Genomic DNA, 25,065 nt, shown 5'->3' with positions numbered 1-25,065 from the left:
GAGAGTGTCTTGGGAACAATAGCACAGAGAGCTATAAATACAATAACGGAAGGACACATGCTCTACAATTGGGACTGGAGGAAGAGTTGCAAATGTATTCCTAGAAAAATAATCCAGTTGATACCTTCCACTGAAAGAGAAGTGGAAATTGTGCTAAAGGAAGAGATTATTTCTGTATAGATCTGCAGGCCAAAATTCACACTCATAGTGCCTGTGAGAAGAGGCAAGGTAGAAGGGTGTGCGGGAGCTCTTTTGTTTTATGAGTTTAGAAAAATGGGAACTCATTGAAGGGATTTAACCAGAAGAATGGCATATTGAGTTTTATAAAAGTTTCTTTGGTTTCTGTGTGGAAAAGAGAAGAGATAAAATAAATGCAGGGAACAAATAAATCCATTAAGTGGTTGTGGCCATCATCCAAGGGCCCATGATGGTGACCTAGTGTAGGGGCATTGGTGTTTAAAGAAGTGGGTGGACTGAAAAGATATTTACGAGTTAGAATTGACAGCACCTGATGGGGGGTTGTCAGTGGGGGAGGAACTGGAGAGTGGGATTGGAGATAACATCCAGGTTTGTGACTTGCGACACCTTTTACCAGGCTAGGGAACTCAGAGGAAGATGATGAGTCCTGCTTTTGAAAGGTTGAGTCTGTGAAGCCAGTAAAACATCTTACTGTGGATTTGGACCATGCTGTTCACAAAGACATTTACAGAAGCCTTAAAGGACATAAGTATTAGGAAATGTCTATAGTGTGTCAAATGCTTTCTTAAAGCCAAATTATCAGAAATTACTTCTTTTTGAGCTTAGGTTAAGGCTGAAGTCCAACATTTCCTTATAACCCTTAAAAATTTTAAATGTATACTTTGATATGATGCTTAGTATCCACTTAAGCCTAGTTTTGATGGGCATGATTCCAGCAATTAAAATTATATAATCAAAAATAGATATTCCCCACATGTCTCAACAAATTAGCCATCCCACAGGCACCACTGAACAGATATTTTCTTAATGTTCAAATTTTAACTTTCATTGGAAATCAGATTACTGAAATTAATCCTAGAATAGCCTAAATTTAAGAAGCTTTTTTAGTATTTTCATTGATTGAAATGTGTTTGTGAAGAGCCTCCACCAGCTCCTGTGGTGAATCAGCAAACCCTACCACCCAGAGTCAGCCATTGTTAGTGTTGATCAAGGTTTCTATGGCCATACAAAAGCCCTCCTAGAGAAGGCATCAGCATGCATCATATCAAATATTGAAACATGAACAATCTTGAATAATCTCTGTCATAAATACAATTGGTCTGATGAAAGTGACTTGATTCAAATCCCTGAACAAAGACTGTGCATATTCTTTGCAAGTCTCAAATATAATTTCATTCCCTCCACAGTAAAAAATAACACTTGCGAGACTTTTATGTTCATCGGGCATAGTCATTCAGATGAAAGCAACCAAAAGTGAAAAGCACAGCACCTAGCAAGTGCTGTTGAATTTAAAATCTTTCTGGGTTTGATCAGAATCTTTCAAAGTCCTTTTTCAGGGCTTTATCAACCTGATATTCAAAAATGCAGCAAAGAAACAAAGTAACATAATCAGAGAGGGTATTATAAGGTCTGTTAACAAAGTAGCTCAGACACGTCAGTTGAAGAGAAACAGCTGTGGATGCTGAAACCCTTAATAAATTAACCCTCCTGTTGCTATTTACAAGAACTCTCTGTCGTCATGACTGTTGTGTCTGTCATTTGCACCTGGTATGAGTCTTTTGGAGCAACCACATATCATTTACACACAGTCAAGAGCCATTGCATTGTGGAAACATTATTTCTAAATGCTGACTCCTTTGAATTTTAACAAAGAAAATGCTTGGATGCCTATTGGAATAAATAACGCATTACACTGAAATTTATTAACTTGAAGATACGCATGATCTTATTTTTAAAAAAAATTTTTAGTTCCTGTGTTTTCTGACTGGTGATGCTTAATTAATACTAGTTATTGTCATATCTAACTGTGATTTAGGATGTCACTCAAATGTATGCCTCTGCTCTGAATGAATACTGTCACTCCTATACATATAATTATAAAAATGCATATATGTGTGTGTGTGTGTGTGTGTGTATATATATATATATATATATATATATATATATAGTATGCATATAAAGTTTTCTTTTCTTTTTTTACTTTTCTCCATGATGTCTTAGTTTACTCAGAAAAAGTAAGATTCTTCTGTTCTTTTTTCAGAGACTCCCCTTTAGCAAAGCAGTTACCTGGTCAAAAAGTTATAACACCCTTTGGACAACAGGGAACCTTTCAACTCAACTGCAGATATTTATAAGGAATCGACCCTGATAGAACATACACTTTTGCACCTGATTATCCAAATTTCTGAAGCAAGAAGAAGATGATGAAGGAGGATTCTGGGAGAAAAAGATGATGAGAGCTAGGGAGGCAGGGAAATCCCAAACATATGCCAACAGTACCTTCCATGTTCACGGTTCACTTAGATATGTTGTTCTTTTAGGCTGGACTCCCAAAGACATTTATTGCTTTCCAATTATCCTCCAACTCGGCCCCTGTTTGGCAGCCTTGAAGCTGCCCCCACAAAGGCCTCTTCACTTCCCATTACATTCCTCTAGTCTACAAATAAAAAACATGGCTCATCATGAGGCTTCTGACTTCTGAATCAGGTTTCTGCTCTTGGCAACAAGCCTCTAGGGACCTTCTGCCTCTGGAAACTTAATCCCATAAAGATCTGATGCTACATCCTTGAAACATAAATTTCTCTTTAATTTGAAATCCTGCTGGATAACACTATCTGCTCAGGAGAGCAGCATGCATGTATGTTGTAGATAAGTCCACTTTAATCAGGAAAAGTGGCCAAGATATTCATGCCAAGGAAACCAAATAAATGGTTTTCAGTGACCTGATTGATTCAAAACATTCTCACTGTTTGAGTTTCTATTGCTCATTGGTGAGTGTCTGTGGTTACTGGGGAATATATGATTGGTTCCCAGAAGACCCTGAGCTCTACCCGGCTCCTAACTTTGAATCTAACACACCCAAAGCTCAACCAAGCATTAAGGGAGAAAGAGCATCACAAAAGGAGAATTCACCTCCCAGCATTCCCCACAACTCGTGAACACATACTAATTAACACAGTGCAAAAAATTTATCTTAACGCGTGCTTAGAGTGAGCATCTCGAATGCATCTGTCCCAGGTAAATGAGGATGACCAGTCACCCTGTTTGTGTCTTCTCTTCTCAGTTGCTCTGTCTTTTCTCTCTTCCCTCCCTAACAGCTTTTATGTATTAGGAATCTACCACAGCTGAGTTTTTCCATAGCCACTAGACTTTTTACACAGCAAACACCTGTCACCTTTGTCTCCGAATGAGCATGGTTCCCCTGGGCAGTGATCTGTTCCTTTCTTCTTTTCCCAGAGGACCAAATAGCCCAGCCCAGCCTGGACTGCCTCGCTCCTCCTTGAGGCACAAATGGCACAAAATACCAACCCAAAGCAGAAATAAGTGAAGACAGGCATAAAGCTTACTTTTGGTAACATGGCAACCACTGCCAGCTGCTTTTGAAGCTGCTTGTCAGTGTGAACGTTATTTTGCATAAAGTTATGTGTTAACTGGACTAGAGACTTCCAGCTCCCTGTAAGTCTTACTTCCTCACAGATTATTTTCCTCCTTAGAAACCTTTATGACCCAAAAGAGATTTGGAGATATCACACAAATGATAGGAAATATCCACCAACACTCTTCCAGATGGTTGACAGTGTCTCTGCATTCTCAGCCTAAATTCCTCTGGGTTATTTCTTATTCCTTTGACCACTAAATGGTAGAGCACAAAAGTGTACTCTGTATTCTTTTCCTCCAATTGAAGATAATAGCTCACTCTCCATATCCTTCAATCAGGTATATGCATCACAGTGATGACTGAAAATTACTGGGGGAAATTGGTGATTCCCCCACCCGTTCTCACCCCCAACAAAGAAAAAAATAACTGGTCTTAACAAGTTACAGTCCACCCTTAATTTCCTTGTACAGTTTTATTTCTAACTACTCTCCAATCGATTTTACACTTTTACCAGGTAATCTCTCTGATCTAGAAAGAAATACCCATCATCATTTCCTAATTCTCAGTCTATCTATCATCCTGTTGCTACTGTTGGACAACTAACTCTCTTCTCTTTGCTGATAGCCACACGGCAGCTCGGGAAATTACTCCTATGACTACTGTCAGTGCTACTAAGACTGCTGTAACTCCTCTCACTACTACTCCTACTACTAAGGCTACGACTACAACAACTACTTCTACTCTTACCTCAACGTCATTAGTAAGTGATTTAGATGAGCCTGACTCTGTAATGAGCACTTGGCAATAACTGTCTTATTTGAGTCTTCACCATAACTCAACGAGGGACTATTGTTTCTGTTTTGTGGGTGAGAAAATTGAGACATGAGATACAGAACCGTGTCCAAAGTCACAAAGACAAGTGGTAGGAATTGATTTGATCCCAGGTCTTCTTGGCTTTAAAACTCACGTGTTTTGGGGTGCCTGGGTGGCGCAGTCGGTTAAGCGTCCGACTTCAGCCAGGTCACGATCTCGCGGTCCGTGAGTTCGAGCCCCACGTCAGGCTCTGGGCTGATGGCTCAGAGCCTGGAGCCTGTTTCCGATTCTGTGTCTCCCTCTCTCTCTGCCCCTCCCCTGTTCATGCTCTGTCTCTCTCTGTCCCAAAAATAAATAAACATTGAAAAAAAAAATTTAAAAAAATAAAATAAAATAAAATAAAACTCACGTGTTTAGATGGATCTAGAGAGTATAATGCTCAGTGAAGTCAGTCAGTCAGAGACAAATACCATATGATTTCACTCATATGTGGAATTCACGAAACAAAACAAATGAGCAAAGAAAAGAAACAAACCAAAAAAAACCAGACTCTTAACTATGAGGACAGAGGTTGCCAGAAGGGAGGTGGGGTGGGAGGGAGGGTGAAATAGGTGAAGGGGATTAAGCTTACACTTATCATGATGAGCATTGAGTAATGTATAGAATTCTTAAATCACTCTATTATCCACCTGAAACTATATAACACTGTATGTCAACTACACTGGACTTAAAACAAAAAATAGAACCCACCTTAATTTTTAGACATTTGGTTGAATAATTTTAATAAAATTTAATTGGGGGAAAAAAACAAACAAAACCTCACGTGCTTAAAAACTCCCAAGTGTTGCTCTGCCTCGGGAGATCTTTCTTGATAATTTCAGTCTACATTGATTTTCTATCCTCAATGGCTTTTATTTTCTATATCATTCATATAAGCAGTAATAATATGTTGTTTAATATTATTTTACCCAGTGCCACGCATATATATTTTCTCTCGTTGAAATGTTTGTTTTCCTACTTTTGGGCCAATGATAAGCACCTAATTGAAGCTTAGTAAATACCTCTTGAATTACTTTAATTATGAAACCTCTATGGCTACCTTAACAAAGCAACCAAATTATTTCTAACATTGTCTTTTGAATTCAAAAGACATAAGACATGGTTTCCAATAAATGAAAAGACAGCGACCTACTATAATTAATATATAATATTTTATGGGCTTAATGAAATACTTATAATTGATATAATTATGGAGTATAATCTCAATATTTTACAAACAATATAAATTTGAAGGCACATGACAATAAAACATTAAGGATACATGACCCCCACCCCCCTATAATCATCTCCCTGTTGGTCAACTCCTTTGGGATTATCTGTTTCCTTTTTTTAAGTTCTCTAGAAACTATTCAATACAACCCTCTTTGAATTTGCAAGTCTGATATTGGAGCATGAGGTCCCCACCATTGCCTCTGCAACCCCACTCCTTATTACTGCAGGATGAGCTAACTGACCATTTCCCTAGCGCACTTGTCTCCTACAAAAACAGGCCCCCAGGTTATCTCAGATAAACTGGGCCATTGTCCTTAGCAAATGACTGCAGGTCTTCTCCTTTCTATTGCTACCCTTCAGTGGGACTCTGTTTGATGCTCGTTAGAGTGCCTCTTTGTGTAAGGCATTTTACAACTTAACTTCTGCCAGTCTAGAAAGGGAGACCGAGACCGGAAGTAAATTAGAATAAGGGCATGAGATGAGGGAAGTAGTGGTTTTTCACTTATTGGTCATCATGGAAACAGAACAAAGGCATCATGTGCTTTTTTTTTTTTATGATACTTGAAAAAAAATACACTAGTTTCAAAATACAAAAACACAACTGCAAAACCCAAATCAGTACATCTTTACTCGATACTTAGAGAACACACTTTTATGTTAGTACTGTTTAGGGATAAGTTCATGTGTTTTGCCCTGGGTTTAACTCCTGATTCTATTATGTACTAGTTTCGTGACCCTAGACAACTCATTTCATCACTTTTCCCTGTAGGGGGAATATGGGTCATCATAACACTTTTAAGATCATTGTGCCAATTAAATAGGCATAAAGTCTTCTGAGCGTGCCTGTCAATATGTAGGTGCCCCAGAAAGGTAGCTATTATTAAATCATGCCAGGTTTTCAGGATGTGGCTGTGTTTCAATGCTGGATATATCGTAGGGTGGGACCACCAAACAGAAGCCTGCCCACGGCCTTGAGAGTCTCGGATGGTCTGTGATGGTTGTAGAGGTAACTTCCACAGGGGGATGGGGACGTGGTTTCTGCTTAGGCAGGTCAGGGGAGGACAGGAAGAGAAGGAGGAATTTTTTGATACTTGTGTGATTCCGTGTTTCCAGGTCAGAAAAATAAAAAATAAGGAAAGGGTGCTGGATGAACTATTGCTTTTCTCTGTTTTTCAGTGAGATAAATACGCCTTCCTACCATGCTTTTAGAACAGTGCCTGACTTTTCTTTTTGGCTTTTTTCCCAGGCTTTTTTTTGAGAGTGCCCCCCTCCCACTCAGGCTTTTGCCATAGTGTTTCGTCTCCTTGGGTTCCTTCTGAGAACAGAGGTTAGTAGCAATAATTTCTTCTTCTTCTCTTTTTTTTTTCTTACAAAAATAAGTTAGTCTGCTTAAACTTCACAATTTGCTCACACACACAAAAATTCTTGTTCTTCCTTAAACAATTCAGTAAAATTGAATTGGAAAACTTCCTACACAAGGGCAAACAAGTTTATCATGTAGCTAGAGGTAGCTATGGTTATCATTAGAATTCAATTTATTTTCTTTCTATGGCGTGAAAAGCACAAGGTCATACAATGACATTAATTCTTAAGTGATTCTTAACACATAAAAGCATTTTCAGTAAAGTATCTTGCATTCATTGCCTCTTGTTAATGGCAGTGTGAAAGCTTGACAGCTAGAAATGAGCTGTATAAACTAGGATTTTGGTTGTCTAAAAATATTAAGAATTTTGGAGATGTCATTTCTGTGCTCAGGCTCTTTGCTCATTCTAAAGACCGAAAACTTCCCTTACGTGCTTCACTGGCATGAGTGAGTGGCATTATTTTTAGAACCTGAAAATAATTATATAGTGTGTTAAGCCCAGACTCCTGCATATGGAAACAACCCCATGCAATGGGAGTCTCAGCTTTGTTAAAGGCTTAGTTGATATTGCAATTTGAGGATGGAGAAAGGAAAAAGATGCTTTCCTTTGTAATGAATCCAGCTGGGACGTCGTCTTCTTCTTCTTCTTCTTCTTCTTCTTCTTCTTCTTCTTCTTTTTCTTCTTCTTCTTCTTCTTTTTTGGAGGGAAAAGTCATACTAATACCTGTTTAAAGTCCCTATGTAAGATATAATAAAGTTTTGGAAATATAGGTTTTAGAGTCAATATTAATTTCAATTCATTGTTTTATCTCTTATTAAACTTTAAAATATCTTCCGGTGTAAGTTCCTGCGTTTGTAAAATTGATAGTATACAGTTTAATTGTAAGGGTTAAAGGAGAAACTCGTGAAACACTTAATATTATTCTTGAAGCATATTAGACCAGGAAATGATTGTGACTTTCCTCCCCTCTTTCTGAGTTTATTTCCTTAATTCAGAAATTTTGACTACTCATTGATTATCAAATGTTTGTATCTTATTTTAAAATTGGTGATAGAGAAAGGGATAGGAAGAACCTGAGAGTCTAAATAGCACATTATGTCTTTCCACACATCACCCTCATTCTTGAGGTCACCAAGAAGACAAGGCCATGCTCATGACTGCCCCTTACCACTCTGAGGCTTTGGCCCTAAACCACAGCACAGTTCCAAGGGGTGACCTAAACTGAGCCATGTGGGTGACTCTTCTTCATAGTCCAGGGGTATAGGTAGGGCCTCCTTTGCTTCTTTTCTAACACTTATGTGAATCTTGTCTTCCTTTTGGCCTTGATCAAATGGTAGAGGAAGTCCTGAATAAGGATAATATTTCTTCCCCACTCCTAAAGAAAGTGCGTCTGGCAGAACCCTTCTTCTCTCTCCACTATTTAACTCCCTCTTCCCCAAGGGGGTTGGGGACAAAGGATTGACCTTGCACAGCTCCGTCAGCTACTACCTCTCACTCTTCCTTTTTCGGAGCCAGTGGCCTACTGGAAGCACATACCCCCTCCATTCCTCCACGTTGACTGTTTTGTACGGGCAGGGCCCAGTGGAAGTTCAGTGGTGGCCTAGCCTCGCCTGTGATTAATTAAGTCTGTCCAAATCTGAGGTTCAACATAAGAAAGAACATTGCTGCCATGCGCCTAAGCCATATTTTCCAATATCACCTTTAATATTAATAAGGTGGTATTCTCTCCCCCGCCCCGGCCATTTGCCACTTTATCTTCCTTTGGGTTCAGAAATCTGATGGTGGATTGGCTGCTTCTTGCGGTAGCATCATGTCCTTCTGGTCTACCTTTCACTGTACCCGTGACATAACAGCCCGTTTTCCCTACATGCACCCTAATAGCAGTTCGTCTCAGCTAGATTTATCTCTCACCCCCTGCCCAGTTGCTTCTCAGACTCCATAGCTCTGGATGCCTATGGAAACTTCCCTAGCACTCAAGTTTGAGCAGCCTGCATGTATTCCTGGCACTCATGTGTGTATACCTTGGAAGTGCAAGGGAATTGTCACTCCTTGACCAGTGTGGGGACAGGAGCTTCTCTCCAGTGCACAGTTTCGGGGTGTGCACTCCCTGGATCTGCAAAAGGTCGCATTGACATCAACTCCCATTTGCTTAGTCATAGACGTCTCAAAAATGGACTGCAGTAGCAGCTTTTTTTTCTGTCATGGTTTCAGTTCCCATCCTTTACCACCATCCCCTGGAATCACTTCCTAGAAATGAATTAAATGCCTGCAAGCCCACATTTCAGTCTCTTCTGTTAGGAAGCCACCGAGGCTGAGAGAAGCTGGAAAGCAGAGAAGGAACTATTCACGCCTTTCCTCCACCACAACGTTTCTGATAACCAAGGAGCTCGAGACACAGAATTTAGTGGAATTTGAGGATCAAAATAATACCAAAAATGAGAATCTTGGTGAGGATTTTTCTCCCACCTTGACCGATCACTGAACTTTGATCGTTTTATCCATTACCAAAGGCATTTTTGATAGTGGCCAAGCCTTAAGGGAGCACCCTCAAGTTCTGGGCTACTTTGGATTAACCTTGAAATATGCAGGTACAGATTTTCCTAAGCTGGTGTGGCCTGAGAGTTTCGATTAAGAACTTTTGAACAACTTCTGGATGACAGAGGCCAAAGAAATATTTTCTATTTAACCATGTTATTAAAAAATTAGGTAAGCTAGAGCTTTAAACAGTAACTAAATTTTCTCTGAGCTACAAGAATTCTATTGTGTAAGCTTCCAGCTTCAAGGCATTTGTGCCAGACTTGGGTAGAGAGAAAAAATGTGCTGCCCTAGATTCTGTGCCATTTTCTCCTGCTTTCAACTGTATTTAGGACCCAGGAAGGAAATTACAAAGGATAGAGGCAGATTTATCCTGAAGCTAATTAAGTATTTGCTTTAGGGCCCTCCATTTGCACGGGTCCTTACAATATGCTCACATGGTTATGTTATCAGGGAATGTGAGAATTAATATATTTTCTTCTTTTTTTTTTAATGTTTATTTTTGAGAGAGAGAGAGACAGAGTGTGAGTGGGGGGAGGGGCAGAGAGAGAGGGAGACACAGAATCTGAAGAAGGCTCTAGGCTCTGAGCTGTCAGCCCAGAGCCCGACATAGGGCTCAAGGCCACGAATCGTGAGATCAACCTGAACTGAAGTCAGATGCTGTACCAGCTGAGCCACCCAGGTACCCCAAAAATTAAGATATTTTCATTACAGTTGCTTAAAGAAATGTTTCTTTTAACAAATGGCTCCAGGCTGTTTTGGAATCTGGCTTAAAGTAACTAATTTGGAGATACATTGGAGTTCTGGTAGAAAATACTGTAACAAGATTCATCTTTGTGGCCCACAACTCCATAGCTGTATGATGAATAGTAAATATATCTATGTGTGTGAAGTAAAAAATTTGATGGGCCCTGACTATTAATAATAGTAAAAAATCGGTCAACCTAAAGAAAAGGCTGAATTACCTTTCTATATTCCTATATTCTCTATAAAAAAATCCTTGTGTGAAGAGGTGATCAAAGAGAATGCATAGAAAAATGCAAGAGAAAATTATTACCAAGGTGTTTTAAACAATTAATATAATATATCATTATCTCTTTGAATTTGCTGATGTTTATAGATCTTAAAGTTTGTAATTTACTATTTTTCTTCCTTATTCTATATAGCTACCTATTTTTCTTACCTTGTTTTGTATTCAAAATTTTGTGTTCTTTTTCTTAAAAGGTGGCCCAGAAAATTATATTAAGCATTAAACCTGTAAAACCCGATTCCAGCCTCAGTTCGGTGGGCCGATTCCTAGCATTCAAGCCATTTGTTTGCAGACTCAAGAGTCTCTCCAGTTATGCGGAGACACAAGTCTTAGATTTTGGAGATGCAAAGTGTTAATTTACATGGGGAGGGATACTCTGTGTCCTTAACTCTATGAATGAATAAAAGGGAACAGCAGCTTCTCTCAGAAAGAGATAGGTCATCTTCTTGTGTTGAGGTACAGAACTGAATAAAATGACTGATGCAACAAAGCGTCATGGGCCTGGAAATTTCTAGTTCTAGGAATTCATTTCATTCAGGAAATCGAGAAACCAGAGTAGTTTGAAATACATCCTTCAGTCTTAGTGTCAGAAGAGGAGCAGCAGGATAAGAACAAAGAATTAAGCTAGAGGGAGAATTCCTCCTTCCTTAGGAGGAAGCTGAAATTTCAGTGGGAGACTAGAGAGACAGGAATGGAGAAATGAGTTCACATAGGCTAGGATAGAGGAAGATAAAAGGATAAAGGAGATAAATCTGCTTCTAACTGTTCTTGAAATGTGTTTTAGAATGGGGCTGATATTTTACTCACTGTTTGAGCCCAGTGTGCTGGGCTCTTAAAGAATCTAGCAGAGGGGCACCTGGGTGGCTCAGTTAGTTAAACATCTGACTCTTGTTCTCTGTCCAGGTCATGATCTCATGGTTTGCAGGTTCAAGCCCTACATTGGGCTCTGTGGTGACAGTGCAGAGCCTGCTTGGGATTCTCCCTCCCTCTCTCTTCTGCCAGGACCCTGTTCTCTCTCTCTCTCCCAAAAATACATGAATAAACTTAAAAAAAAAAACAAACAAGGATCTAGTAGAGAAAGAGAGACAAAGTCTCACAAAGCTTCCTGGAATAAACTTCCCTAGAGGGATAGAGATCCAGGAAAAGACAATACAGAAGGAAACTTTGTCAGAGCTAAAAGTAACATCCATAGTAAGAGTTATGTGGAAATTACCCCTTAAAGAATGTGACAGCTATTAAAAGTGGTTAAAGTAAATTGGACTGGTCTGCAAAAGGAAGACCAGAGGAGCATCATAAAATATTCAAAGCATTACAGAGGATCAAAGTGAAATGAGGCTCTTACCAGGGAAGCAACAGCTATTGCCTGTGTCCTGGGGGTCCCTGATTAAGAAATTTATGTAATTGAGATTCCACGAGAAGGTGCAACAAAGTTATTCAAGGAGAGCTGAGCTGGCGAATAATAGATCAAGTTCAGACCTTGGACAGATGTTGGTCTGATGGGAGAATTCCTCCTGAGTAAGAATATCCAATTCATAGACATGGAGGTAGCCAAGATTTATTTGAAAAATAGTTGCTCTGGCAAGTCCAGAGCTCACTCATTTCCTATTTCTTATTATGAAAAATTGTTAGACAAATAAATGTCTGTCCAAAAAGCAAAGTAAAAGTGAAAGAAAACAAGACCTTGAGATTCTATAAACGGTACTAATTTTACATTGGTTAGAGAAGGAAAGGATCCATTTAAGAAGCAGATTTAACTTTATGAAAAGAATTGAGACATGGTTGAGGCAGAAAGAGATACAATAACAAGAGAAATGCTGTTCGTGTCCAGCACATTAAAAATGTGAGAAATTTCCATGTCTTAAGAGCACATAGCCTGGGTATTAGTCTAGCCTAGACCCCCAGAGGTACATACTAAAGAAGCCTCAAAAGAAGCTTCAGTGTTTGAATGTATTGAGGATGACTTTTCTGCTGAGACAAATGTGGAAATAAAGGAGAAATTTTCCCAAGAGGCAGGTTTCTTTGACTTAAGCTATTCCACAGCAAAAGGCATTGTCAAAGGCTTCTGTGGCATGATGGAAAATACTGGAACATAATATATAGTGGAGTCTATGTCAGTAGGTATAGCTTATACTCATTTCAGTATTGGAGGGCCAGACACACCAGAATCAATAAGCAAATGGAAATTAAGGAGTACTAAACATGCAGAAAAGGTACCTCAGTTTAATACCTGATAACTAGGGCTGCCTACCACAAAAAAATTTCTAAACTTTGTAAAAGGCAGTGATGTCAAAAATGTCACTGTCTGAGAGAGAAAACCATGTGTCCAGGTGGATCTTTCCTGCCAGCTATGGTATATTTGTAGTGCCAAAATTAATTTCTTGATGAGAAATTTCTTCCATCTATGGGTAAGGGCCTCAGGTGTAGACCCTGGACAGCTGCCCATAGACTGGCTAACACCCCTGTGAGGCTGAAAGTCACAAGGTGTTCTCTCTCATAAGACATTGTGTTTCTGCTATGGTCTTTGAAAATACTGAAGACTGGATTTGGGGAACTGCATCGAGACAAAGTATTGGCTTATTTTATAAATTTGGGGGATCAAGAAGTATTGGATCATTTGGCGTCCTATTGACTTTTTTGGACTCTTTTTTCTGAGGCCCTGAAGGAACTTTTTCATTTCTAGTCAGAGAATACATTAGCCTTGACTGCTAAACAATCACAATGAAACCTTACTGGCTGAGATTGAGTAGAAAAGGAAGCTGGGAAGGATGACTCTCATCTTTAATTCATTTGAATTTTAATTCATAGGGACAAAACATTTCATTTTAAATTTTAACTCCTTTGGACTTTAACTTATGGCTTTTGTACTTTATAATTTCTTTGAAAATTTAGCCCACAAGGGCAAAACGATTTGATTTCTGAATTTATGTCTTTAGACTAAAACTTTCAGTGGGATTAAATTTTGAAACTTAATCTTACCCCAGGAAATTCCTAATAGGAGAGGTTTATATAGAAATTCTGGTCATCTCTATGTTGTTAGCAATTTTATGTTATGCTGTCTCTTTATCTCACTGTAGAACCTTGGTTAGTTGATTAGAAAACATATTTTGACAAAATTTGGGACAGACTATTGAGTAGACAATGGCATTAGAGTTATTGTATACTGTGCTGACAAATTTCAGAACATCAAAGGGCCAAGTATACTCTGGCCATTCAAGAATTTACAATAAAATAATTAAAGTCAGCTCCTAAATTGAAGGGACTCCAAAGTTTAGATAAGTTTCTTAATGTGAATTTCAGATGTTATAAACCTGAATCCTCTAAATCTGTAGGGTAATCAAGACGAAATGATATTAACATTAAACCATAGCCTGAAACTATAGCAACCAAAACAACTTGGAATGATTGATACTATGTAAGAAGTAGTACAAACAAATGAATTAATGAGTATATTGGAATAAAAAAACAACTTGATCTTGGTTTTTGTTAGTGACATAAATGGTAATGTAGATGGTCCCCAAGTTTGTATTATTCCAGTTAGAAGTATTCCATAATACATTAAGAACTACTCTCATGTTTTGTTAAAGCTCATGATTCTAATGAAACCTAGGGCGCCTGGGTGGCTCAGTCAGTTAAGTGTCTGACTTCTGCTCAGGTCATGATCTCACAGCTCGTGGGTTCGAGCCCCACGTCAGACTCTTTGCTGACAGCTCAGAGCCTGGAGCCTGCTTCAGATTCTATGTCTCTCTCTGTACCTCTGCCCCTGCTCACACTCCATCTCTCTCCCTCTCTCAAAAATAAAAAAACATTAAAAAAAAAAAAAGAAAAGGAAAACCTGTGGTTATCAATGAGGACAACATGGAAAAGAACTCAGTTTCGCATAGTAACACATTTGGAGAATTGGAAAACAAATTACAGCCAAGAATTTTTATAGGAGTGTCAATAAGCAAATAAAAAAATCTTTAAAAAGTGCCATAAGAAATTTTAACACTATCTGATAGCTGGAAAAATCAAGCATTTACAGATACATATTATTTAATAGAACTTAAAGAAAAGACTAATATCAATATGTGCATAAGATTGTACACTGGATATATTGTTCTTCTGGGTCAAAACATTTATCTACAGTAATGAGACAATACTTTTCAGATATCTTAAATATCAAGGCAATAAATTTTCAAAATTTTAAGTTATTAACAAAGCACCAAGTGTTTCACATTAAAATGTTTTAATAATTTACTTAAAATCTGAAGTTTATGATTTAAAATATAGGTTAGTACTTTTGTTTATCCAGAACTAGAAAGAACAATGGCCAAAATAACATCTAATTTTATTGCTTGAGAAAAATAGTTTCAATGAGATAAATTATGTGAAAACCCAATTGAACTTTGCACAGAAGATGTTAGAGGAATGCTATGGAAGAAAGTTGAGAGTCCCAAAGAAAATTTAAGAAAATTTCCCAGATATTTTAATGCACCAAATCAGTCACTGTACTCATTTATCACTGGATGATGTGAATCACTTTAAATATTTTCTCAATAACTTTGATTTACTCCCATATAGCCAAATAAACTTTGAAGAGAGTCAACATGTCAGAACATGTTGGAGTATGGGCTGCCTGGGTGGCTCAGCCAGTCGTTTAAGCTTCTGACTTCAGTTCAGGTAATCATCTCATGGTTCGTGAGTTCAAGCCCCACATCAGGCTCTTTGCTGACAGCTTAGAGCATGGAGCTTGCTGCGGATGCTGTGTCTCCCTCTCTCTCTGACCCTCCTCCACTCGCACTCTGTCTCTCTCCCTTTCTCTCAAAAATAAACACTAAAAGAATTAAAAAAAAAAACAAACCAAAAAACAGAACTTGTTGGAGTAAAAGAATAAAAATTGGAAAACTATTTGGACTTTAATAGTGTATGGTGCCCAAATTGCAAAAACCTGATTACTACATTTATTAAAAATTGTGAAATGGGGGTATTAAGTATTTGTAAAATGAACTATTTATAGAGATTTAGCTTTAATAAGTGAGAGTCTAGCACAGAGTCAGTATGGTCTTGAGCTGTATAAGAAAACAACACATCTCAGTTACAAAAACTGACAGCAATAAACAAATAATGAGAATGGTTGAAACATAAAATTAAGGGAAACTATGAAAGTAAAAAAAAACACATTATAGTCATGTCATAAAACTGTATCATTTGAAATAAAACAAAGTTTTATCTCAGTAAAAATTAGTAACCTGTTTGGTATATGAAAATCATTGTTGTTTTGATAACAAGAAAAAAAAAGATCTCTAATTTATCAAATCCTGAAAAGTGTCTAAAAATCTTATAAAACTTTGTTCACTGAAGTAGGAAAAAAATCGATGAAATTAAGCCTATTAAATAAATACTTCAAGAAATTATCTACCTGTTTCCGATTCTGTGTCTCCCTCTCTCTCTGCCCCTCCCCCGTTCATGCTCTGTCTCTCTCTGTCCCCAAAATAAATAAACGTTGAAAAAAATTTTTTTTTTAAAAAAAAGGGGCGCCTGGGTGGCGCAGTCGGTTAAGCGTCGGACTTCAGCCAGGTCACGATCTCGCGGTCTGTGAGTTCGAGCCCCGCGTCGGGCTCTGGGCTGATGGCTCAGAGCCTGGAGCCTGTTTCCGATTCTGTGTCTCCCTCTCTCTCTGCCCCTCCCCCGTTCATGCTCTGTCTCTCTCTGTCCCAAAAATAAATAAACGTTGAAAAAAAAATTTTTTTTAAAAAAGAAATTATCTAGTGACTTAGTCAATAATAGAAATATTGAATATATAAAAGTTTCAGAAGAATTTAGGTAATGAAGGGGATATATTTTAACATTGGTTTATATATAAATTTGTATTACTGTACAGATTGCTTAAAATTTTTCACTGTATTAAAAAGCTTAATATTTTTAAATGTTTAATTGGTATTATTTAAACAAAGGTATAATCTGAGAAAGTAGTACCATGAACTACATAATAGACATTAAGAGATATTCTCTACTTATTAAGTTACATATTACCAGCAGCTATAAGTTTAAGTGGGAAGTCAAAAACGTTGATGTGGTTCAAGGTCATGACTTTGATATGAGTGTTACTTAGCTGTTTACAACTTTGTCAAACAAAAGATTATATCAACAATTTATAAAAATCAACAAATGACTTAATTGTTAGAATTATTTGATCAAAATTTGCATTGCAAGTTATCATGATTGTGTACTTTATAACATATTCTGTATTTAGATAATAAGGAACTAGATTTTAAATATTGAATCTGTATTTTACTTTGTATTAGCATAGAGAGTATTAAATATTTTGTAATTTTTTTAGTTTATTTATTTGAGAGAGACAGAGACAGCATGAGGAGGGGAGGGGAAGAGAGAGAGGAAGGGAGACAGAATCACAAGCAAGCTTCGTGCTGCCAGTGCATAGCCCAACGTGGGGCTTGAATTCCCAAAACTGTGAGATCATGACCTGAGCTGAAAGCAAGAGTCAGACTCAACTGACTGAGCCAACCAGGTTCCCATTAAAGTATTAAATATTTTGAATATGACCCCTGAACGAAGGGGATATTTTTGCTATCTGCCAATTCTTTACTTCACTTCTTAATAGGTTCATAATTTAGGTGGACAAGAAGAAGACTCACATCTTTGCACATTCCAGCTATCAGGAAGAAAAAGGGCAAGAGGATATGCCCCAAGGCCTAGTGTCTTCAAGGTCTGGGCAACCCACCTCAGGACTTTTTAGGAGGGAGTAAGCTCTGGTCCCATTCCTCTTTTGTCAGGCACGTGGGCGAGACTCAGTCAGAGGGAACTGAAGGAAGAGGTCCGAAGTGGGAGCAGAGAGAGGGCACTTGGCCTTAACCGCAGCAAGTAGAACCTCGCACACAATCTGTAGGAGGAGATAGACTCCCACAAAAGAAAGTGTTGAGCGACAAGACCCTGGGCTCGGTTCCATGATCTAATAAGACATCCTTGAAGCTGGCTATATTCGGTTTCTACTGTTGCTATAACGAATTGCCACCAAGTTAGAGAGGCTTAAAATTTCACCCATTTATTAGCTCACAGTTCTGTAGGTCAGAAGTCAGAGTAGACCTATCTGGGTTCTCTGCTTAGGGTCTCACGGGTCAAAATCAAGGTGTGGGCCAGGACGGACTCTTATGTGGAGGCTCTGGAGAAGAATATGCTCCCAGTCTCATTCAGATCATTGGCAGAATTCAGGTCCTTGCATTAATAGGACTGAGGTCCCCATCTCTTTCCTGGATGTTAGCCAGAGATCACGCTCCTGTCTTTCTGTATGGCCCCCTTCATCTTTAAAGCCAGAAACAGCACACCAAATCCTTGTGCTTCAAATGTCTCTGACCTCCCATAGCACCACCAACTAGAATAAAGTCTTTATGTAAAAAAACAAAACAAAACAAAAAAAACCTCTTTGATTAAATTAGGCCCACCTAGACAATCTCTCTATAGTCAACTGAGTAGTAGCCTTAAATGCATCTATATAAACCCTTGTGCCATGTAATCTAACATAATTACAGTCATGGTATGTCATCATATTCACAATCCTGGAAATTAGGATGGGATATCATAGGGTACCATCATTGAATTCTGCCTACTACATGGGCCAATCCTTGCTAACATTACTTTTCTTTTGACAGTACAAGAGGGGAATGTGGCAGGAATCTGGATAGCATTGGTCATTGATAGCACTGGTATAACATATAACAACCTGTGCCCAAATGTGGGGTGGGGGTGGTGGGGAAGGCATGATTTCTTCATAAGATCAGTTCTGTGTGTGATGTTCATCCTAGCTTCTGAATCTGGTTCTCAGTTTTCCTGGAGACTGTGTGAAGAACTCAATATCCTCTAAAAAATTTATTTTCTGATCAAATTATTCAGTGTTTGTGATGCTTTCAATTTAAAATCTACACTAAACTAATGGATTAATCATATTTTCTTCTTTTCAGCTTCCAAAGCTTTGTTCACGTAGTTTTTTTTTCTGGCTAGAACACTCTCTTTATCATATCTGTCACTGGAGATGCCATTTATTTGCCCATAGGTCTTCTCTCATTTTCTCAGAAAGTGTGCTTACCCCTTTATGTTGGACCCAGAATTTTTTTTCTTTTTCCTTTTTAAAAAAATGTTTATTTACTTTTTTAAAATGCTTATTTTTTTTATTTTTGAAAGAGAGCATGAGTGGGGGATGGGTCAAGAGAGAGGGGGACAGAGGATCCAAAGTGGGCTCTGTACTGACAGCAGCAAGCTCCATGCAGGGCTCAAACTCACAAACCCCGAGATCATGACCTGAGCCAAAATCGGATGTTCAACTGAGTCACCAAAGTGCCCCTTTTCTCTTTCTTTTTTTAAATGTTATTTGGAACTTATCACAATTGACCTTGATTTTTAGTTATATATTGTATCATCCCTGGAATCTACTCTAGAGCTTGAATAGTCTTTAAGGATAGGGTAGTGAACTGAATGGTGGCCCCCATTCCCTGCAAAAGATAAGTCCATGTTGGGGCACCTGGGTGGCTCAGTTGGTTAAATGTCTGACTCTTGATTTTGGTTCAGGTCATGATCTCACTGTCAAGGGATGGAGCCCCTAATTGTCAACTCAGCACGGAGCATGGAGCCTGCTTGGGATTCAATCTCTTTCTTCTCTCTGCCCCTCCCTGGCTCATGATCTCTCTCTCTCTCTCTCCCTCTCTCTCTCTCTCCCTCTCTCTCTCTCAAAATAAATAAATAAACTTAAAAGAAAAAAGAAAAGAAAAAAGGTAAGTCCATGTTGTAATCCCTGACCCATGAATGTCACCTCATTTAGAGAAAGAGACTTCTAATATAATTAAGTTAAGGATCTCAGATGAGATCATTTTCAGAATTGGGTTTGTCCTACCTAGATCCAATAACAAGTGTTCCTGTAAGGGAAAAGCAAAGGGAGATTTGAAATAGAGGTGTGCCAAAACACAAAGAAGGCCATGTGAAGATTGAGCCGGAGATTGGAGTTACGTATCCCAAGCCAAGGAATGCCTGGAGCCACTAGAAGCTGGTCTAAGAGGCAAAGAAGGATCCTACCCTAGAGCCTTTATGAAAGTAGAGCTCAGCATACATTTTGATTTCAGACTTTTAGCCTCCAGAATTGTGAGAGGGTAATTTTCCGTTATTTTAAACAACTCAGTTTGTAGTCTTTTGTTATGGCAGCCCTGGGAAGCCAATACAGATATCATCATAGAATCCCCAACGGCAAGCTTTCTGTAACTGGCTGTGGTCAATTAATTGTAAATACCACTGAACTTGGACTAGCCAATGGCAATCTTTCTAGACATGTGGTTTTCATTACCACATCTGAGTTACCTGGGTTCTGTGATGAACAACTGTGGTTTTGTCTTCCTATCATCAAGTCTTCTTTCTTCTAGTAATAGCCCCTACTTTTATTTTGGGGATCTACATTTCCCCTTTAATGGAACTGCCAATCAATGTATCTTGGCTTCCTCTGGCCAACTGGAGGACATAAGACCAAAACTCAGTCTATCACATGCTCTTGTCTTGGAGTCTGAATCTTCAGAAAATTGAGGCAGAGACTGAATAAGAGTGTAATTCTCTCTCTTTTCTTTCTTTTCTTTTCTTTTCTTTTCTTTTCTTTTCTTTTCTTTTCTCTTTTCTTTCTTTCCTTCCATCTTTCTCTCTCTTCCTTCCTTCCTTTCTTTCTTCTTTCTTTCTTTCTTTCTTTCTTTCTTTCTTTCTTTCTTTCTTTCTTTCTTTCTTTCTTTCTTTCTTCTTGAAAAGGGAAACTGTTTACCAATTACTGTTATTGAGATCAACTGAGCTTCCTAATGCCTCTTTGCAAAGCCTGGTCCTTCAACTTATGGTTGAATGCTATGAACTATGTCAAATCTAAGACCATTTTTGTGCCTGGATGTGTAGAGTTGGTTCTTTTCATTGCAAGATTACTACCTGAGAAAGCTACTTGTTGATACGAACATTCCCAAGACTCAACCTAGGACAGAATCAGAATCTGAATCATTTGAGGATGAATTTCTTCTGTTTTCCTTTATTTCTTTCTTTTGAAAAATGACTAATATTTGTTGTATCTATTATCAAACTGCACTTATCTTGGACTCAGACAAAAATACTTATAATGGACAATGCTGAATTTCACTTTGGACCTATTCCAGTCTTTAAGTGCTAATGGAAATATCAAAATTATATGGCAAAAACTGTTGCCCCAACATGTATTTATGGATCCTATATATTTATATTAAAAGAATATAGGAACTAGTTTATCCCAAAGACAAACTAAGTACTTATTACCCATGTACTCTGGTGATTCTCAGACTCTACTTTTTTTTGTAAGTAGACCTCAGGCTAGAAAATGGGACAAGGAATACTTAGCCTCTAAATCTTAAATCCTATGATCCCTGCTCCTAATCCTAAACTGAACCCGAAATTTCTAGTGGGAAGCATTTATAGAAACTATTTAAAAAAATCTTAGGTGTGAAAAAGGTAACTCTTAATGTTTGTCTATATACAACATAATGGAACTTTGTTCATAAGGCCCGGGCCTGCTAAAGGTACGTAATAAAATGTTGCCAATTCAGGAGAACTCAGACTTTTTTTCTAATCCCCTTCTCTTTCTCCTGACCTCTGTAGAGACACTATGAGTGCCTGAGCCATGCTTGGCACGTTGGAACCTCTAATCCAACTACCATGTTCTGTTGTCCCTGGCCTATGCTGGGGGGTAATTCACTAAGTCTGGGAATAGGCAGCTGGTCTTTGTTGCTTTCACTGCCAGAGGCCCCAGTGCTGCAATAACCTCTGATTGTTATGAATGTAAATCCCGCGTCCTCCCCCCCCCCCCCAATTAGGCTTCTTGCAGTCCATGGGCCTCAGCATGTCCTCTCTTGGGGGGGTCCAAGACCCACGCACTGGTACACCCTCCTCAGTCATTCTGCTTTATTGCTTAGGGACCATGTTGGAAACTTGCAGGAATACCTTGTAAAAATGTGTAGCCTTTTATATTGTGGGAAACTCTCAAGTATGGTTGGACTTCTATCACAGTTTTCATTGTGCTGCTATATACTACCCCCAATTCCAGCAATGTGGAACCTTTGAGCATCTTTCAGGGTAGCACATTCTAAGTTCTAGCCATTTCCTTACTGATTTTCCCTTATTATCCATTAGTCTCATTTTTCTATCTTTTTGAGATAGGAAATTGTTCTTACATTGTCACATATCCTCCACATCCTCTGATTTACCCATGAACACTGTGCTCTGAGAACTGCAAGGATCTTAGTCTTTAGAGATCATCAAAATCTTTTATTACTCAAAAAAGCCTAGCTTCTATAAGAGAAACACTTGCTTTCAAGACTATAGCTTATACGACAGACTTTTTAAAAAGCCTAATTTGAAACTTGAAGATGAACAATGCCTTCTTCCCAGTTATATTCTCACTGGCCCTGAAGGCATTCATAAGCCAAGCTCTTGTAGCTGCCTGGATGGTGGAAGGATAATTGGTATAAGCAATCATGAGGGGAAAAAACCTGAAGTTAGCTTGTATCAGGGTGTTAACCATAGTACTTTACACAAGGAATCAGTAAAAAGGAAGTACTATTAAGGATTTTTATATATTATACTTTTTCTACTATCTTGAAAATTGTAGTGAGAACCAACCCCTAGTAAAACACCTACCCATGTGACAAATGGCCAAAATCCAACATGAGTCAGCTTATGTGTAACAGAGAGAGAGAGGGAGTGAGAAAGAAAGAGGGAGGGAGGGAGGGAGGGAGAGAGAGAGAGGGAGGAGAGAGAGAGAGGGAGGAGAGAGAGAGAGAGACTTACTTTAAAAGCACTGAGTAGGAGGGCCTGGGTGGCTCAGTCGGTTAAGCGGCCGACTTCGGCTCAGGTCATGATCTCACACTCCATGAGCTCGAGCCCCGCGTCGGGCTCTGTGCTGACAGCTCAGAGCCTGGAGCCTGTTTCAGATTCCGTGTCTCCCTCTCTCTGACCCTCCCCTGTTCACGCTCTATCTCTCCCTGTCTCAAAAATAAATAAATGTTAAAAAAAAATTTTAAAGCACTGAGTTATCTCAAGTAATTCAAGGACAAGAAAGGGATTGCTGGTTTAAGAGACAACTGAAACAAGGCATGTTTAAACCATCAGGCCCACTCAGAACCAGCCTTTCCAGCTAACCAGGGTCAATTATTAAATTCAGGACTTTTTAAAGCTCATTGTAAAACACAGCCATTATTAAAAATTGAAAAAAAATACAATTAAGTAAACTTAATCAGATCTCATCATTTCCTGATTTTTTTTTTTTGCTGTTATTGGTTTTAATATTACCTATTTGATATTTTATTATCATCTGTGCTCTTGAAATTATACACATTAATTGTATCTCTGTGTTGGAAATACTATATAATGGTGTGCTACTAGGAATCTCTTTCAAACTTACATTCAGTGACATCCCATTAGTTTGAAATCAGCTATAATAGGAGAACTTACACCACAGTCATTGGCAAATGCTACAAGTAGGCCTTTAAAATTTTTATTTATTATCATTATTTATTCACTTTTTTTTTTTTTTTAGAGAAAGAGATAGTGTGAGCGAGGGAGAGGGGCAGAGGGAGAAAGAGAGAGAATCTTAAGCAGGCTCCATGCTCAGTGTGGAGCCCCACACAGGGCTTGATCTCACGACCCTGGGATCATGACCTGAGCCAAGATCAAGAGTTGGACACTTGACTGACTGAGCTACCCAGGCGCCCCAATCAGGCCTTTAACTTTTTTTTTAATGGGGTACTAGTTGTTAAACATCTCCTAGCATACCAATGTTTGGGACTCTATTTCCCATGTCTTTTTTTCTCATCATTTTGTGCCGCTGCTTCATTATTCCTTTCTCCCTATTGGCCAGCTATCTCTGTGCTTTCATACGTGTGGCAAGAAACATGGATCCAGAGGTCTTAAGATTCACTATTTATAAGCAAAACACCCAAAGATAGTACTATTGCAATAGCTCCTTTGGGGACCAAGGAGATGGACTGAGATCAGAAGAAATTCTCTAAATAGGGATGTGAGGGAGATAATCTCAAAATCATCCACTGTATTATCACAGTCACATCCCCTATTCAGAGCTCTCCTTTGAAAGAGTCTCTCATATAGTTGCTCAGGGTATCTCCAGGAAGTCCATTTCTTGGTGTCCTAATTGCCTTCTCTTCAATCTAGCTTCTTGCCACTGTCCTCAATGCAAGTTAAAGAGTCCTTTTGCCAGTCTCAACTGGCTAAACTGGTCTCTTCCTCTGAAAGTGGGACTTTGACACAAGTTTAAGTAAAGAAGGAGTCTTTCAAGCTTCCCATAGGGGACAATAAGACAGAAAGATTCCTTTTGGAAGCAAGTTAAACTCTCATTGACCTCAAGAAGTTCAGAGGACCTATTTTCCCAAACTCTCATAACTCTAGTTAATTTGTTGAAAAATGTATTCTATGAAATATGAAGGGTTCCTTTTCAAAATTATTTCAAAGACTATGAAGTCTCCTGAGCTTTCTTCCCAGCCAAGATGATTAAAAAATGCTTACTGGACACAATGATGCAACTAAAGTCCCTCTACAAAAGTGATATATTATTCCAATTACATGACAAACTTGCATATAATCTTTGCTTGACAAGGAGTCTGCAGGACTCCTTGTTGGACTCTGTCATATGAGGATGAAATTCCAGAGGTTCCATTCTTCTTCTTTCCAAATTCTAAAAATCAGCTGACTCTCTTAGAAGTCCATTTGTGACTAATGACACTATATATATTGTTCTTCTGGTTGACTTCCATACCAAAACAATTTTTTGTTTTCTTTGGTTTTTTTTGTTTTTCTTTTTTTTACTTATCTGTAAGTGAAGTACCTGCTAACCAATTTTAAAAATGTTCAGGAGTGCCTCAGTTAAGTATCTGACTCTTGATTTCGGCTCAGGTTGTGGTCTCATGGTTCATGAAGTCCATCCCCGGATCCACATTCTCTCTCCCTCTCTCTCTGCCCCTCCCTGCCTCTCTCTCTCAAAATAGATAAACTTAATTTTTTTTTAAAAAGTTCATGTTAAAATGCTAAATGTTATTTGAATTTTTTATTGCACCAATTCTATATAAACTAGACTTTCAGATCAAAGAAGCCATGAACAAATTGAGAATAAAGCAATTTTTTATGCTTTATGCTTTATGATTCAATGCCAAAAATATATATTTTAATTTCCCAAACTAAAACTCTTACCATTCTCATTAACATGGCCTTGGATCATGTCTAATATCTACTTGACTGCTATCAGATATTTAGATAACTAGGTCAGAGCTCTTCCTACCACTCCCTTCCAAATACCTCTTCATGGTTAATTTATCCTGGGGTGCCTGGGTGGCTCAGTCAGTTAAGCATCTGACTTCAGCTCAGGTCATAATCTCATGGTTCATGGGTTCGAGCCCCACATCAGGCTCTGTGCTGACAGCTCAGAGCCT

Source organism: Felis catus, chromosome B4 (assembly GCF_018350175.1).
Source record: "Felis catus isolate Fca126 chromosome B4, F.catus_Fca126_mat1.0, whole genome shotgun sequence".
NCBI classification, from domain to species: Eukaryota; Metazoa; Chordata; class Mammalia; order Carnivora; family Felidae; genus Felis; species Felis catus.
Note: the sequence above shows the minus strand (reverse complement) of the source record.